Raw genomic sequence first — 16,057 nt, 5'->3', positions numbered from 1 at the left:
CTTTTTTGGAAGACCTAGTATAGTTTTGATTGGTCCTTTATAGTAGAGATTATTATGTGTTATCTTCCGTTGACCAACTGTTTTAGGATTAGGAGATGAAATAGCCTATTGTTTGGAATACATTAAAGGTCAAGAGGATCATACTGCCTTGAGCGGCGTGTTCTGCGGAGCTATTGTTGGATCCAAGATTTCACGCTAGTGGGATCATGCAGCATTGAGCAAATGTCGACCAGACTAATGGCTGAAAAACAGGTCCACGCCGGAGAACTGGATCTCCTTTGTAGCACACTGGTACACCTCTGTGGCTATGTAGTGGTGCACCTTTGTGGCTCTAGGCATACATTAAATCAGTATAGCACCATGTACGAATTCACTGCACTTGCTGCATGGAAAAGAATAATAAAAACCTCATAAAAATAATATATTTTCTTACATAATTTTAATATATCATCCTCGAGTCAACATGATAAAATTTATGCTACAACGCGTGGAGTATCATCTAGTTCAATAGAAGACAACTGAATTTTGTCCATATAACTAGATGATCATGCAATACAAGTAGAGGTGTGACTTGGGCCATGCCGTGCCAGCACAACGACACGGCCCTCTCGTGCTTCATATCGCTTTTGATTGTGGCCTCTAGGCATGCGAGGTACGTCGGATCGTGCCGGTACGACATGATAAGTCTTCGCTTTTCGGCCCAAGCACGACCTATGACACACCAGCACGCCTTCGTGTCATGTCAGCTCAAACATGACCCTCAAATATCTTTGTTAGATTTGTTTGTCCACTCGCGTGACATATAAAAACCATATTTTATATCTTTGTTAGTTTTCTTTGTCCGCTCATGTGACATATAAAAACCATATTTGGTATGTACCATTTCATAAAAATGATTTTCATAATCCATTCAAAATTTGATGAGAAATAGTATAAAAATTATATTATAGCATTGGTTATGCGCTTATGTGCCACTTTCATGCTGTGCAGCCCATCATCCTGGGGAAACCCTAGGCACAGCACGATCCTCGCATCAATGCCGTGTTGTGCTTTGGCCCGTGTAACGGTCCGCCCTCAAATGGCATGGCCCAAGTTCAATGGATCGCTTGCGGCTCCGCGCGCATGGAGCGCAGTCTGGTGGCACAAGGGGGCGCTGCCTGCAGTGCCGCTCCAATTAAGATGAAGATGCAGGACCTCCCCTTGCCGCCTGCTGCGTGATGCACAGCTTCTGCGAGCGCACGCGTTGGTGAGGGGCGTGAAGTACCCCGACCCTGATGCAGTATGAGCTCGATGACGAAGGCGACGATATCGTTCACGATGATTCAGCACTGTTTTCCTCTCCCTCCCGTGAGTCCACATAGGTAATCGCTGTGCTGTTTTGCTACTCGAGCGTGCCCATATTAAGGTACTCCATCCTTCCGACCGTACCTACTGTCTACTAGTGCTCGGCTGTGCCGTCGACCTCTCCACCCAGGATCAAGTCGTGGTGCTGCCAACCTTGGCAGATTGCTCTTTAGTCGCTCCGGTCGCAAGAAGCAGTGATCGCCTCGAGGGGATCAGGGCAGCGAGAGGGGTAAGGGGATTGGACTCTCAGCCTAAGTTCAGACCTTTGACTAATTCCTTTTTCATCTTCTTTACTTCCTTTTTTGTTCCCTAGGTTGTTGGTGCTTTGCTTTGCTTTGCTGTAACTTTGTATTTTTTTGTACTCAAACTTTGCTTTCAATAAAATTTCTATAGGGGCCCGGCCCCTCCAGTTTCCTCAAAAAAAAAGAGGGGTCAGGGGATGGAGAAAACGGGAGGTGATCCGACTCAGGGCGGCAAGAGCACAGGGGAGAGGGGGCTGCTGGCGTGGGGAACAAGGGCGAGGCCCGGGGCTGCTGGTTTGGATTTATCTTGTATCTAGGTCGGCAGTTCGAGAATGAGGCATCGGGGAATTGATCGGGAAAGGTACAATTATGGAAGATTCATGCTTTTTGTTCATTTTTTCCTTTTTTCAGTAAAAACACAATCTTATCTAAGAGTTGGGCGTTATGGTTTTGCCCAATTCTTTTAAAAGGAAAGCAATACAAAATTAACCAGCATTTAGATGTGTATAAGATGCTTGAGAACTACTGATCGCTCTTCCCATTAATTAGTTTTGCATGGTTGCTAGCTGTATATACGCAGCTCAAATGCTCAATCCATACTTCAATATTAGGTTTTTGTAAGACAAATGAAGCAAATACTTCGGAACAGTTGGATTTTGACTTGGAATCCCTGTCTCCAGAACCTAGAGTACGTTTTGATCTTATAGACTAAAACTATAAACTTTCTACCCTGAAATAGGTAGTCTATAGGTGTATTCATGGGACTAAATGTTTTCTGAGGCAAAGCTTGTTCGCACCAGCAACAAAATTTTCTTCCTCGGTGGAGAGATGAATTGGTGGATAGCTCTTAGAGTCTTAGCGGCAAGAATCCATTACTGAAGGAAAAGATAGGTAACTCTCCAAAAGACCATAACCTTAGTGTTGCCCGTTCAGTAGGCAATAATAGCATAGTCCAATCTCAATAGCTAGCAAAGCTTGCCACTAACCAAGCCATGAGCCAAACAAGCGTGACATAGCTCGAATGGGCCAGTTTACCCAGTTGTACGTGTTGTATCTCAGCTCAGCAAAAAATTGATGCTTAAGAACAGGCACCTAATCACAACAATAGTACAGGAATACAGGGTGCTCCCTCCAGTAAAAGAAATAAAAATGATGTTTTCACGTGGATCTTCTTCGGGCAAAGATACATGTGCTACAGAAGAATTAGTCTCTAACCGTGTGTTTGGTTGGGAGGATCACTTGGGATGGGATGGGACAAACCCAGTTTGCCTCGTGTTTGGTTCTGGGGCGACAAGGGGCAGATCCATCCCCGAGTGGAATATTTGGCCAGATTCGGGGCGCCCCCCCATCCCTCGAAATCAAGGGGACGGGGTCGATCCCATCCAGCGCCGTCTCTTCTCCATCTCACCCGCCGTCTTCCTCGAGCACGTGGCCATGCCTTCCTGGGAACTGGATCTGCCATGGCGCGACAGCGGTGAGCTCTGCGTTGGGCGGTGCAGCCAGACGAGGGCTGGGCATGGACGAGGCGCCCCGGGCGGCGGCGCCATTCGTCCTCGAGCTCCGGGCGACACGGCGGCCTGGGCGAACAGTTCCCGAGCGGGGCGCGAGGGCGGCTGCAAGGGCTGGCGGAGCAGGTGTGGCCGCATGGGTGAGGTCCTCCTGGGCAGCCCGGGCACCTCCAATGGCGTGGGCAAGCAGAGGCCGCTCGAAGCGTCCGAGAAGATAAGGCGAATGAAAAAACGAAAAGAAGAAAGGTGGCACGGGAGGGTAACGTCGATAAAAAAAGAAAAGAGGGAGGGCTGGGAGAATAATGTCGAAAAAACCGAATGACAGGTGGGTCCCACTAAACGGTAGCTAACGGCGTTAAATTCACCCTCCATCCCATGTTTATTTATCCCTTCAACCAAACATAAAATGGATCCGTCCAATCCTAGAAATTGAAGACGGGACCGTCCCACTCCACCTTGACTCCCAACCAAATGCTACCTAACAGAGGGGTGTAGGATGCATCGGGGCGGCCGTTCTCAGCGCAGCGGAAGCCGACGTCGAGGAAGGGGCAGTCCGCGGAGCTGTAGAGCGGGTAGCCGCCGCCGACGCCGTCGTCGGACCACGCCCACTCCCCATCGAACAGGTCGCACTGCTCCTCCTCCTCCTCGTTTTCCCCGCTGACGCCGCCTCGCCCGCGACGGAGACCACGCCGGCCCAGAGCATCCCGACGGACAGCGCGCAGCCGAACGCCGACGAGCAGCGGAGTGAGGCGGCGCAGAGCAGCAGCAGCGCGGCGGTCGCTATGGCCACGGCTAGCACCGCCGCGGGGAAAGCCTGGGCCCTCGCCGGGCACTTCACCGGTGAGCCGAGCACCATTGTTGGCCTCTGTCGCCTCGGATGGCTGCTTGGGCTTGTCTCCCTCTCCTCGGAATGGAACGGAAGGGGGCCGAACCGAACCATGTGGTAGCCTGGCAGGAGAGGAGACAAGGGAGGAGCGGGCGCAGCCGCGCAGACGGGCAGCGAGAAGGCGGAGGCCTCGGTGTAAGTCTTGGCAGGGGGTCGTCTCGTGAGTTCCTTCCTGGTCAAGTGATCACAGTGCCACGACACCGCAGTTCCCTTCCCGTTCCTACCGACGACGAAGTTGTCATGCTGGAAAATTACTAGTAAGAGCTTTAGAGCTTACAGCTGCTGGGAAGACTTGTTGGTCAGATCGAAGACAATTCAGAAGGATGGGCCACGCTGCCTGTTAGGGTTTCACCCTGGTGCCGCCGCCGCCGGCTGCCGCTCCGATGCCGGTGGCCCCCTCCCCCTCCCACTCCCCCTCCCCAACCAGCCCCCTACCTTCGTCCACGTCAGTCCTTCACCCTCCGTGCACGGCAGCCGGCCATGGCGGGCCAGCCGCGCCATCGCCGCTCGGGCGGGCGCCAGCCATGATGGCAGCCCCCTCCTCGACGCCGGCTGAGCCGGAGCTTGCCTCCATGGCTGCACCACCCTCCTCTCCTCGCCCTCGCGTGGGTGCGCTTGAGTGCGTCGGGCGGCCGCCGCCGCCATCCGCGTCGGGCTACTCATCCGGTGTCCTGCGACCACATGGGGTGGACACCGCCACTGCGGGAACCTCATCCACCGGCGCGCCACCGCCCCATCCACCACCATAGCCAGTCGCGGTCACCCCAAGGCCGTGTGTGGAGGATCCGCCACCTGCACCGGACGCCGTGCCGGCCCAAACGGGTTTCCCAGCCGGTGTGCAGCCACGCCAGGGGCCCCTATCCGACGTCACCCCACCCACTCCGCCCCCTTCAATGTCGTTGGTGGTTGTTGTTGCCGTGGCCATCACCGCCGCGGCCGGCAAACGCACTGAGGCCGCTGGGCCAGGTGCGGGCACCTCAGCCGTTTGCGGGGAGGCCACGCCGCTGCCAACGTCGCCTGTGGAGCCTGCTCCTTCCGCTATAGAGCTGACGCCGCCACCCATGCCCCCTTCGCCGTCAGGGGCAGTCACTATCGACACGAGCTCCCTGCAGCCCTACGGGGGCACCGGATCCGGCGCGGCCCCCCACCGCCACCGGGCGCAGCCGTCGCCCAACCCGAATCGTGGCTGGTGGAGGGTGAGTTGCTGGTTCTCATCGAGGACGTCTTGGATGACGAGGATGCCTCGACGCCCAATTCGCCGCAGCGGCCTCATCCAACGTCTGGGCTCGACATCTTCCTCATCCACCCCTCCATGCCCAGCCCGTCATCCTCTCTGTCCCCCCTCACCTCCCCCTTCCACCCTAGGGACATATCGATGGGGCGTTCCAAGGCTCGTCGTTGGGCGGATGAGGACCTTGATGACTCTGACGTGGAGAGGTCGTCGGTCACCTCCCCAACCTCCTACCTCGACGCGGTCCACCAGGGGTCGTAGCTCCGGACGTCGCCTTTGTTGGAGCGTGCCAAGCCGCGCCTCACTCGCGACAATGCTGCTGCTGAGCGAGGCAAGTGCCCCTGGCTGAGGGAGCCTGACCAGCCAACGTCGCAGGAGGTGCGCACAATAGTGCTACTGGTGCTGGCATTTGGCACGGGCGACGCAACCGCAGGACTCGCCGGCCACGGCCGCGCCCCCAGCTGGTGCACGGCCTGCCTGCTCGGCCCGTGGATGGCCGCGTCCCCGCCAGACAGCGCCTCGGACGTCGTGGATGGGGCTCCGCCCACCAACGCATCTCCGCTCCGGACGCCGATGGTTGGCGTGAGGTCTTGTCGCAGGGGTCGTTAAGCAGTGCCGAAGGTGCACGCCCCGCCCGCAATGCATCGGCAAACCAACGGCCCCCTACCCGCTATCCGGTGGATCTACGCGGGAAGTGCTTCAACTGTCTCTCCACCGCGCACAGGGTGGCAACCTACAAGCTACCTCCATGCTGCCTCCAATGCAAGGGGTTCCGACACCTCGCGCGGGACTATAAGCAGCGGTGGAACGTATCTTGGGCAACCGGCCGCGTAGTTAGGCCGACACGTCGAGAGCGGCTAGGGCTGTGCTAGGTGCAGCAGCTATTGTGCTAGGTGAGACCATGCGCAACAGCGGTGGGCGCAGACGGTGGAGGCGTCAGAGACATCGGCGCCGACTGAAGGGGGACGACACCGCTGCGGCAACGAGTGTTGTCACCGATAGTCACGGGCGGTCGACAGGGGCCAACCAAAAGGCACCGGACTTCACCTCGATCGCTGCTGGAACTGAGGCAAGGCACGGTGGGCTGACCAACGCGACGGGCATGGTTGAGCCCAATGTTTTTAAGGCGTCGCTTTAGCGTCGCCTAATCAGCAAGGCGCTACAGGCGGGACGATTTGGCGGACGACTCGCCTCAGATTGGTATGGCGTCCACCTTACTACCATGGCGTCCGAAAGTCATCGATTTGGCGCCCGATTCGTCGAAATCGAGCAAGGCGGGCGCCATATGGGGATGGCAAACGTGGGCGCGGGAGAAAGGACGGGGAAAGCATTGCGCGCGTGGGAGATTAGGCGTGCGCGGGAGAGAGGAGCGCAGGAGAAATCAGAGAGCAGAGAGAGGAGCGCTCGCAGGGAAGACGGACCTACCCGCACGAACGCGTTCGCCCGCGCCGCCGGTAGAAGCTGCTGCCATCGAGGCTCCGCCTCCCCCTCCCCTATTCCCCATCCACGCGAGGAGCAGCCGCCGGCGGGCTGCTGTTTCCCCGTCGCCTCTTCTGGTCCTCCATTGAGCAGGACACGAGCCGCTTCGCCTCTCCCTTCCCTCTTCCCCACCCGCGCGAGGAGCAGCCGCCGGTGGACTGCTGTTTCCCCACCGCCTCCTCTGGTGAACATCGAGCAGGAGCAGGACCCGAGCCGCCGCCTCCAGTCTTCCCTCAAGCAGGAGATCTTGGAGGGGAGACGGCGGCGGCTATCGATCTGAGAGCACTGACCAGAGAGGAAGGGGAAGCAGAGGAGAGAGAGGAAGGGGAAGCAGAGGGGCGGAGGGAAGCAGAGCAGGGCATCCGGAGAGGGGCGGAGGGAAGCAGAGCAGCCACTCGTGCGGTCGTGCCGTCGTGTGGAGGCGGAATAGCAGTGGGGAGCGGCGGTGCCAGGAGGGGAAGGAGCACATGGTCTACCTAGTGGGCTGGGCGAGCCCACTTCTTACTCGGCTCCTTTCTTTTTCTTTTTTTTCCTTTCCTTTTTTCTTCATCTACCGCTCTAAGCTGCTGTTTTCATTTTTTAATTAATTTCTTAAGGCGTTGCCTCGCCTCACGCTTTAGTCGCTTAAGCGTAAGGCGGTAGTCAGTCGCCTCGCCTCGCCTCGCCTTACCGCCTTGAAAACATTGGTTGAGCCCGACCCGTTGACGCTCACGTTGTACCCGAGTGCCACGCAGGATCGCGACATCTCGAAGGACCCGACGGTTGAGGAGTTCACGGCCTCGCTCGTCGGCAGTCAGATCGTCACGTGGCCTTCCCTTGAGCACCTCTCGTCAACTTCGGTGACCCCCCAGCTTCCGGATGAGGCACCGGCGGTGGCGGCCCCCAGCTGGAGGATGCAGTAGCCTCTTGTGTGCTGCGGACACCACCCCCACGCTCCATTCAGTGGGCAGTGGACTCGCCGAGGACACACGCGGTCGACCTCGCGGTGGATGGCCCTTCCAGTTCACCACCTGGGGTTACCCACCAAGCTGTGGACAACGACGACTCCGCAAAACAACGCCTTGACAACTTCATCAACAATGTCATGCGTAAGAGGGATTCTCCGCTGATTCGTGAGCCTCCCAAGCAACCTCCTGCTAAGCCGGTGCTAAGCCATTACTGCCGTGGCGGAGCAGGCGGTTGGTGGCTCAGAACCTCTCCCGAGTGCCAGCTTCCAAGCGAGGTGAGGTGCTGATCATGCAGCGTATGGGTTACACCAGGGGTCCATCTGCGCCATCCGCTTCGGAGTTGGAGGCCTTTGACAGGCTCTTCGACAGCAACCTGACTGCGTCCGAAGCCGAGGCGCTGGACGAGCTCTTCCCGGCCGTTGGAAAGGCACCGTCCAGGCAGCCGCGAAGACACAAGGCCACCTCATAGGCCACAATGTTGCGTCGATATTGGTTGTTTCCTTTTATGTAATATCGAAACATGAGGTCTTTTGCTAGGATGGTCCAGCTTCGGCTGTGTTAGGTCGACCTCCTTTGGCGCTCGATAAAAGCGCGTTGTATGTTTCTTTAGACTCTTCTCCTTAATACAATGATACGCAAATTGCGTATTCGAGAAAAAAAAAAGTCTCTAAGAGTGCAATCTAGAAGTCATTAGTCTATATGTTACTTATTCTACCTGTGTAGTGTAGACTGTAGACAACTATAATCATATGAAATTAAATCGAAAACTGTCTACATCAGTCAGGTTACAACCACAGGGTCAACAGAACTGCATAATTGCGTACTAACTCGATCTCACCTCTTTTCCTTCGCGTCCAATGCATTCCTGACTTCCTGTAATCAACAGAATCACTTTGCTCTGAATCTGGCACTTTTGCCAAAACCAGGTTCCTGTGCAATCTGTGTAATGAAACCATGTAATATGCTCTTCCATGTAACCTGCAATCTATTTCCATGTATGACTCGTACATCAATTAGTTTCTAATTAGATCTTCTATGTGTCAGAACACAAAGTGAGGGGATTAGTGGGATACTTTGTTCAAAGTTAGGGAGCTGAATTTTTGTTCTTTGTGTGCTCACATATGGTCTACTCATGCATCTTATTATGATAGGTATTCAAATGTTTTTGCGGTTGTGTGTGTAAACAAGCATTTGCAATGACTATGAAAGTAGTTTCCCTTGTCTAATTTTGATGCATTGTTTGGTACAATAGTGAGTCAATGACCTTTGAGAACCATACCAAATTGATCTTTGACTTTTGACTTTTTGAGAACCATACCACATTTATATTTGATACATAATTGATTATCAATCTGTCTTTCTGGAACCTCAAGATCATGGAAATAAGCAATTCAAGTGTCGTAAAAATAAGGATACCAGTTAATCTAGTGTCTAGTGACGAATAATTCCCAAAAAACTGGAATTTAGGGTTTTCCTGTTGATACCTAGCCAGGTCCATGGTGTGGTTAACGTGATCTTAGGCAATTACCACAGCAGGAGTAGCATGATCAGTCGCAAAAAAACAGGATTGAAAGCATCGACCCTTAACCCAAGAACATTGACCCCGACCTATGTACCCAAGGTCATTTTCGACCCCCACCATGTAAAACCTCTCACAAGTAACGTACCACGTTCCTTGACCCTGTTTTTCGACCTGTCAAACGGTGAACTTTGTGACTATGAGATTGATGGGTACATTAGAATTGATTACACAATATTTAAGGTCCTTGTACTTACTTTTTTTGTCGTGTTTCTATATTATGACTGTTGTTGCATTGTCTAGGATGATAGCGAACTCTTTTGTTTCTCGGATTCTTGTTTTGCAGAATCATAATGTGATGGTGCAGGCCTTCTTGTATGTCCTACTATTCTACCAAACAGGACTGAGCCGTCATGATATAGGCTTTGTATTGATGTGGCTCCTGGTCCTTGTGACACTATTCATGCTGAATTTAATGGGAACTCATTTGTTGAAGGAATTGGCTGCCAAACATGTGAGGCGGGCTTGACCCATCTTGTAGCTTTTGGCACCCTTGGCTGGCTTCTATATATAGGGAGTAACTAAGACTTTGAACAAGCATCGATGATGTTGTTGCCACGGGATGTAAAGGATGAAACCTCCTAGAGTTCAATGGATCCAACTATCCAAAAACAAAATCCATAATTAAGTAATGGTTTTAAGGACACAACAATCTATAAAAGAGGATGCACGAAGTTCTCCAACCCTATGGCGAAGGGAGGTTAATCAGCCTCCACAAACCACAAGGGAATGCATGAAGGTCCCCAACCTTATTGCAGATAGAGGTTAATAAGCTCGAAACCCGATTTCGTCGTTAACGCGTAAATCATGGTGCACATATGATTATCCAACACATTGGCTGATTACTCAATTAAGCATACATGAATATCAATGACACATACGTGAATATATTAGATTGTGTAGTCATTAGTCAATCTTAACACATTTTAAAGTTGGTTTGCTAGGTATTGTGGTCATTTATGATAGTGATATAATAAGTCGCAGCATTAATTTAGAATAAATTCATGGTATGAGCAAGGATTGGAACTTGCCTTGCTAGAACAACAACAATGTTGTTATCATAAGGCTCTTGCTCGACGCGCGTGCGCTGGCAGCGGTACTGGCGCACGCCCACCAGAATAATTAGCGGCGCGTGTGCGTACGGAACTTGAGTAGCGCACCCATTCTGAACACGCTGGAGGTGGGTTGACGGGTTGCCATCTGCGGGCCGGGAAGCATATTTCTTTACCCTTTCTCATGTCTAGCTTCAACCCATACATATTTAATTGGCCCATTTGGCATTTTATGTTTCTCCTGTCTAGATTCACGGCCCAATAATTAAATTCTACGAGTTTTTTTTCTCTTTCGGGATAGCGGGTATGTGGGAGATGAAAAGGGCGGGGGATGGTTTGACATCTATATAGATGTAGGAGTAGTATTTTCAAAATTGATACTATCTTATATTTCATAATACTTTGCATGGGACTGATGATTCAACCGATACAGAGAAATAAAAATTGTCTATAAAAGACAGGCAAAGTTATCGGCACAAAAAATACAATAGAGTACATCTCATTTATCAAGATATATATGTCTTTGTTGATAGCTAATAAAAAAGACATGTGGATTCCGTTTTCAGTTATAGTAGTTGGCATTAATACCCTAGAAAAAAAAGACAAGATAAACAAATTAAAAATGTATGAAGTTATGTTAAACTTTACATTTATATATGTAAAAAAAACGAGTACAACCCAAATTATAAAATTGATTCCAGACTGGACACTTTCATATATGAAAAAAATAAATTTAAAATTCGCCCCCAAGTTCTAGAAAACTTTCAAGTTTGGCTTTAAAAACTTTGTAACCACTGGTTCAAAATAAATACTTGCACTCTGAATCTACAAACTTTGAAGCAGCACACTATATACTTTGTATTCCCAGCATCCAAACTTTTGTACTTGAAGATACAAAAAAGTAATTCAAAAACTTTCAACACAACTGTTGCGATATTTAACTACAACACTCTAAAACTTTATACACTAAACTATGAGAACCTTTTAGTTGTAAAGTTTGTCCTCTAAAATTAGAGGCTTCATGCAGCACATTGCTAGAATTTCAACATCTATAAACTAAAAAACCGAACTCGAACTTCAGTCACCAAATCTACAAACTTTGAACTATGACTCTATAAACTTTATACTAGCACATTTAGGAACTTTATACTAGCACATATAAAACTTTGTATTTCAGGATTTAAGTCTTTGTAATTTCAAATTTTAAATTTTAAATTCAGAAACTTTATAATAGCACACTAAAAAGTTTGTACTTTAAGATTTAAAACTTTGTAATTTCAATCTTTATGTTTAAACTTCAGAAACTTTATACCAGCACATTTAAAACTTTATATTTCAAGATTTAGAACTTTGTAATTTACAACTTTACATTTAAATTCTGGAACTTTATACTAGCAGATATAAAACTTTGTATTTCAAGATTTAAGTCTTTGTAATTTCAAATTTTGCATTTTAAATTTAGAAACTTTATACTAGCACACTTAAAAGTTTAAACTTTAAAATTTAAAACTTTGTAATTTCAATCTTTATTTTTAAAATCCAAAACTTTATACTAGCACATTTAAAACTTTATATTTCAAGATCTAGAACTTTGTAATTTCAAACTTTACTTTTAAATTCTGGAGCTTTATACTAGCACATATAAAACTTTGTATTTCAAGATTTAAGTCTGTATTTTCAAACTTTATATTTTAAATTCAGAAACTTTATACTAGCACACATAAAAGTTTGTACTTTAAGATTTAAAACTTTGTAATTTCAATAATTATTTTTAAAATCCAGAAACTTTATACTAGCACATTTAAAACTTTATATTTCAAGATTTAGAACTATGTAATTTCAAACTTTACATTTTAAATTCAGGAACTATATACTAGCACTTTTAAAACTTTATACTTTAAGATTTAAAACTTTGTAATTTCAAATTTTACTTTTGAAATTCAGGAACTTTATACTACCACATTTAATACTTTGTACTAGGACATTTGAACATTATACTTTAATTTTTAAAATTTTGCACTCTAAATTGTGAAACTTTGTTGTAGTTCACCAGAAAAAATTGAACTGCAAAAATAAAAAATTTATATTGCAGCCAAGTATGAGGACCTTCATACTAGAGTATGACTAGTTTAGAAACTTAGTAATTACAAACTTGGCACTACAAAATATCTAATTAGAACATATGGCAGTAACATGCATGTACAACATCACAATGCATAAGGAATGATAGTTAAAAATTGCCCACGCAGATCAAAAAAATTGAACATACCTTCTCCATTCTTTCATGGAAACACTCAAACACTGGTTAGTGAAACAACTACGTCGCTTGTTACACCCAAAAGAAGATTTTCTGGTAGTATCAAAAACCAATATAATAAGAAATAACTAAGTTGAAACCTGAATAGTGAGGACATTAACATTGCAATGGATATCTGTTAACTTTGGACTCACATATCTAGAAACTTTGTATTGCAGTTTCAGGAACTTTATACAAGCACATTTAAAACTTTATACTCGCATATTTAAAACTTTGTATTTCACACTTCAAAACTTGTAATTTTCAACTTTACACTTTAAATTCAGGAACTTTATACTAACACATTTAAAACTGTTTACTTTAAGATTTAAAACTTTGTAATTTGAATACAAATCATAACTAGGAATTAGCAAGTTCCACTTCCAAACAGTAACAATTCATATCAAATCATGCAACTCATTCTACTCATACCGTCCCAAATTCAGTAGGTGTTGTAATTTCAAACTACTAAATTGAACTATGGTTGTAGGGATTCCACAAGCAACAAAGGAAACTAAATATACAAAAATAGAAAAAAGAGGCAAAATCACAAGAACTATGCACCTGGTTGAGCCACCTCCAGACTGATGAGTCCATAAATTCAATTTTACAGCAACACAGGAGAGGACACCACCTCCGGACTGATGAGTCCAAAATCAATTTAACAGCAAAGAGGGGAGGAAATTTGCAAAGCTGTTGAAAGGATCTGAAACGCTTCTGTGGGTACTAGACCCTACCCATACGGTGATCAAGGTGATACTGGTTGTTTGGTCATTTTCATCCCTACATAGAAGAAGATTCAGTGTAAGCAAAGGGAGGACAGAACTAGCAGTAGCACTTGCGCTAGCACTACTAGATGCATCTACTCACAGCTGGGAAGAAGGTTTTAAATTGCAGGCTATGGAAAATAGCAGCTGTAGTTAAATTACAACATGGTTAGTAGTGAAACAACATATTCTAAGCTGACGTATCAGGTTATTGCCTGTTAGTAGTGATACAGTTGATTAAATATATGCGCAGAAGACTTTCAGTGTTATTACTTTCATCCAAATATCACTCAAATAGTTGATAGCAACTATAGAGCAAGCAATTAACAGAGCAGGTTCTCACTTCATACTTCAAAGAAATTACAGGTTCAGTGCAATGAGTAGAGCAAATTCTAACACCAGACTCAAAGCAATATAGAGCAGTATTGACATTTTATAGAAAATAACTGAAGCTAATAAAAATCATATATGCCTCTATTGTCCTTGTCCTAGAAAACTACAGTATCAATAGCATAGAAAATCATATAGACGACACAGTTTGCAAAAGCCACAGCCAAATACCAGTTCCTGAATTGCTAATCAAGGAACTCCTAATCATCACAAACAATGAATTAGGGATGATACTCATGGCCATCAACCTCTACCAACTGAAGGTCAGCCGGCGGCCACAGCTAGACCCTGATTAAATCCTCCAAGCACCTGCAGGGCGGCAAGCATCAGCCCCAGGCCCCAGGGGCAGGCCGCAGCCGGCAGCCGCCCACCGGCTGGCCGCTTGGCCTGGCTGCCGCCCGCCGACGTACAGAGGCCAGGAGCCGAGCGGCGGAGCGCGCAGGAGGGGACCGAGAGGGAGCCGCTGCCGCGCCACGTTCGAGTGGAGAGGAGAGCGCCCATTCAATATGACATTCATATGTTTCTATTCCATTGGAAGTAATAGCAAAAATATACTTGGAACAAATGCATTAAATGGATAACATTTAGAGGCACAGATGTTCATGTTAAAAGCATAGGACCTCTAATACATTACATATAAATTGAGTAAGAAAGCACCATCAACAAGAGAAGCACATATGTATATTCAAACAAGGATTTGCATAGCATCGAACATGCAGACATTGCGATAATGGATTACGACACTACATATTTAAGGTGCTCATCCTTGGTCGATCCCATCAAGAAAACAAGCTCCCTAAAACATCAAGGGAGAGGAAATTGACTCACATAATTTTTGATGCTCGTAGAGATAAATCACACTGACTTGAACACACATGGCTGCAAAACATATAGTAAAAACCCTTATGAACGAACACAATACGCCTTGAATCAACACAGAGAAGAAATTATGAGAAGAAATCAACCCAGAGAAAAATGAATAGCCCGATGAGCATATCAAATCCAACCAAAACAAAAGAAAATCCCAGAAAAAACACAAGATGTTACCTGCATCACATGATTTGCCTCCCCACCTAGAATCGAGGGTTAGGACGAACCCTAGCAACCAGTGGACAATGAGTACAAGGAACACTCGATCCCCTTTCACCTAGCTCGCAGATCCAGGAGAATCAGCGGATGAAGGGCAGGCGGACAGGGCAGCGGCGCCTACCTAGAGGAGCTGGAGCGTTGGAGGCGGTCGCCGGTGACGATATCGACGTCCTCACAGTGGCGCGGCCAGCAATCGTGTCGCATTAGGGTTTGGATCCTTCCTCCCGGCCCTCATTACAGCCGCCGGATCTCGACGGGCGGCGGACTCGCCGGGCCCCTCGCTCCTCAGCCCTCGGCACGCTCGAATCCACCTCCGCCTCGATGGGGAAAAACCAGTTGGTGCCGCCCCAAAATCGAGGCCGTGCGGGCGACGAGGGAGCTTCCGTCTCCACATCGACGGGGGCCGCACCAGCGTCAACGAGGCTTCTGCCTCCACATCGATGAGGAAGATCTGTTGGTGCAGCGCGAATGGATGGGGAAGAGCTTCTGCCTCCATTTCGAAGAGGGAGATTTAACTTTTTACATTATAAGGATCGACAGCTTTTAACGGCTGGCAATACGAATTTAGCATGCAACGAAGAGAAGAGATACAAAAATACCACTTTTGTTTATGTGGCACGCCAGCTCTCGCGCCAGCAGGGATCTAAGTCAGCGTACGGACGTCAAATGTCTCTTCTACCCCTGCTCTCTTCCTGCTCTCAAGATCGAGCCCCTCTCCACGCCGCAGACGTCCCGCCCCTCCCTCTGTCCTCTCTTCTTCTCCGGCGCCGCCAATCACCGCAGCCACCGTCATTGCCGAGCTTCGGTTCGAGCTCCGGATCTCCACACAGACACCACCATTCGCCTCCCCCGCTTCCTCCGTTGGCCTAGCAAGGATACACTGCCCCTGCTGCACCGCTTCTCGGCGTCGAACCATGCCCGCAGCGCCATCCCGCCGACGAGAAGCTCGTTGTCATGGTCCTCGCCGCCCGTAGCAACGGCACCTGCGGCGGCGCGCCAGCTCCGAGTGGTGGCGCCCAGCTGCCGCGCCGACGCGGTCGGCGCGACCCTCCTCCCCGCTCCCGAATCCGCCTCGGCCAGCGCCTCATCCTCCGACCGCAGCGACGACGGCTCTAGCTTCTAGTACGACGACCTTGGCGGCGCGGGCGTGCTCGGCACCGACGGCGAGGGCGAGCTCTACTCGCGTTGTACGCGCACGCAAGGCCTTGGCAGAGGCGAGCACGACCTCTACTCGAGCTCCAGCCATG

The 16,057-nt window shown here is 48.7% G+C and overlaps 1 long non-coding RNA gene across 1 annotated transcript; it reads right to left on the bottom strand.

Moving 5' to 3' along the window:
* Nucleotides 1-8,445: 8,445 nt before the first annotated feature.
* LOC136489942 (uncharacterized) lies at nucleotides 8,446-15,320 on the bottom strand. Its single transcript, XR_010767446.1, has 6 exons — nucleotides 14,932-15,320; nucleotides 14,769-14,819; nucleotides 14,550-14,600; nucleotides 13,129-13,347; nucleotides 12,538-12,618; nucleotides 8,446-10,857 (listed from the first exon to the last, which is right to left on the bottom strand). It is a non-coding gene; the product is annotated as an uncharacterized lncRNA (long non-coding RNA).
* Between the last annotated feature and the right edge of the window lie 737 nt (nucleotides 15,321-16,057).

Source organism: Miscanthus floridulus, chromosome 10 (genome assembly GCF_019320115.1).
Source record: "Miscanthus floridulus cultivar M001 chromosome 10, ASM1932011v1, whole genome shotgun sequence".
Classification (NCBI taxonomy): domain Eukaryota; kingdom Viridiplantae; phylum Streptophyta; class Magnoliopsida; order Poales; family Poaceae; genus Miscanthus; species Miscanthus floridulus.
Note: the sequence above shows the minus strand (reverse complement) of the source record. Positions and strands in the feature narration are given on the sequence as shown.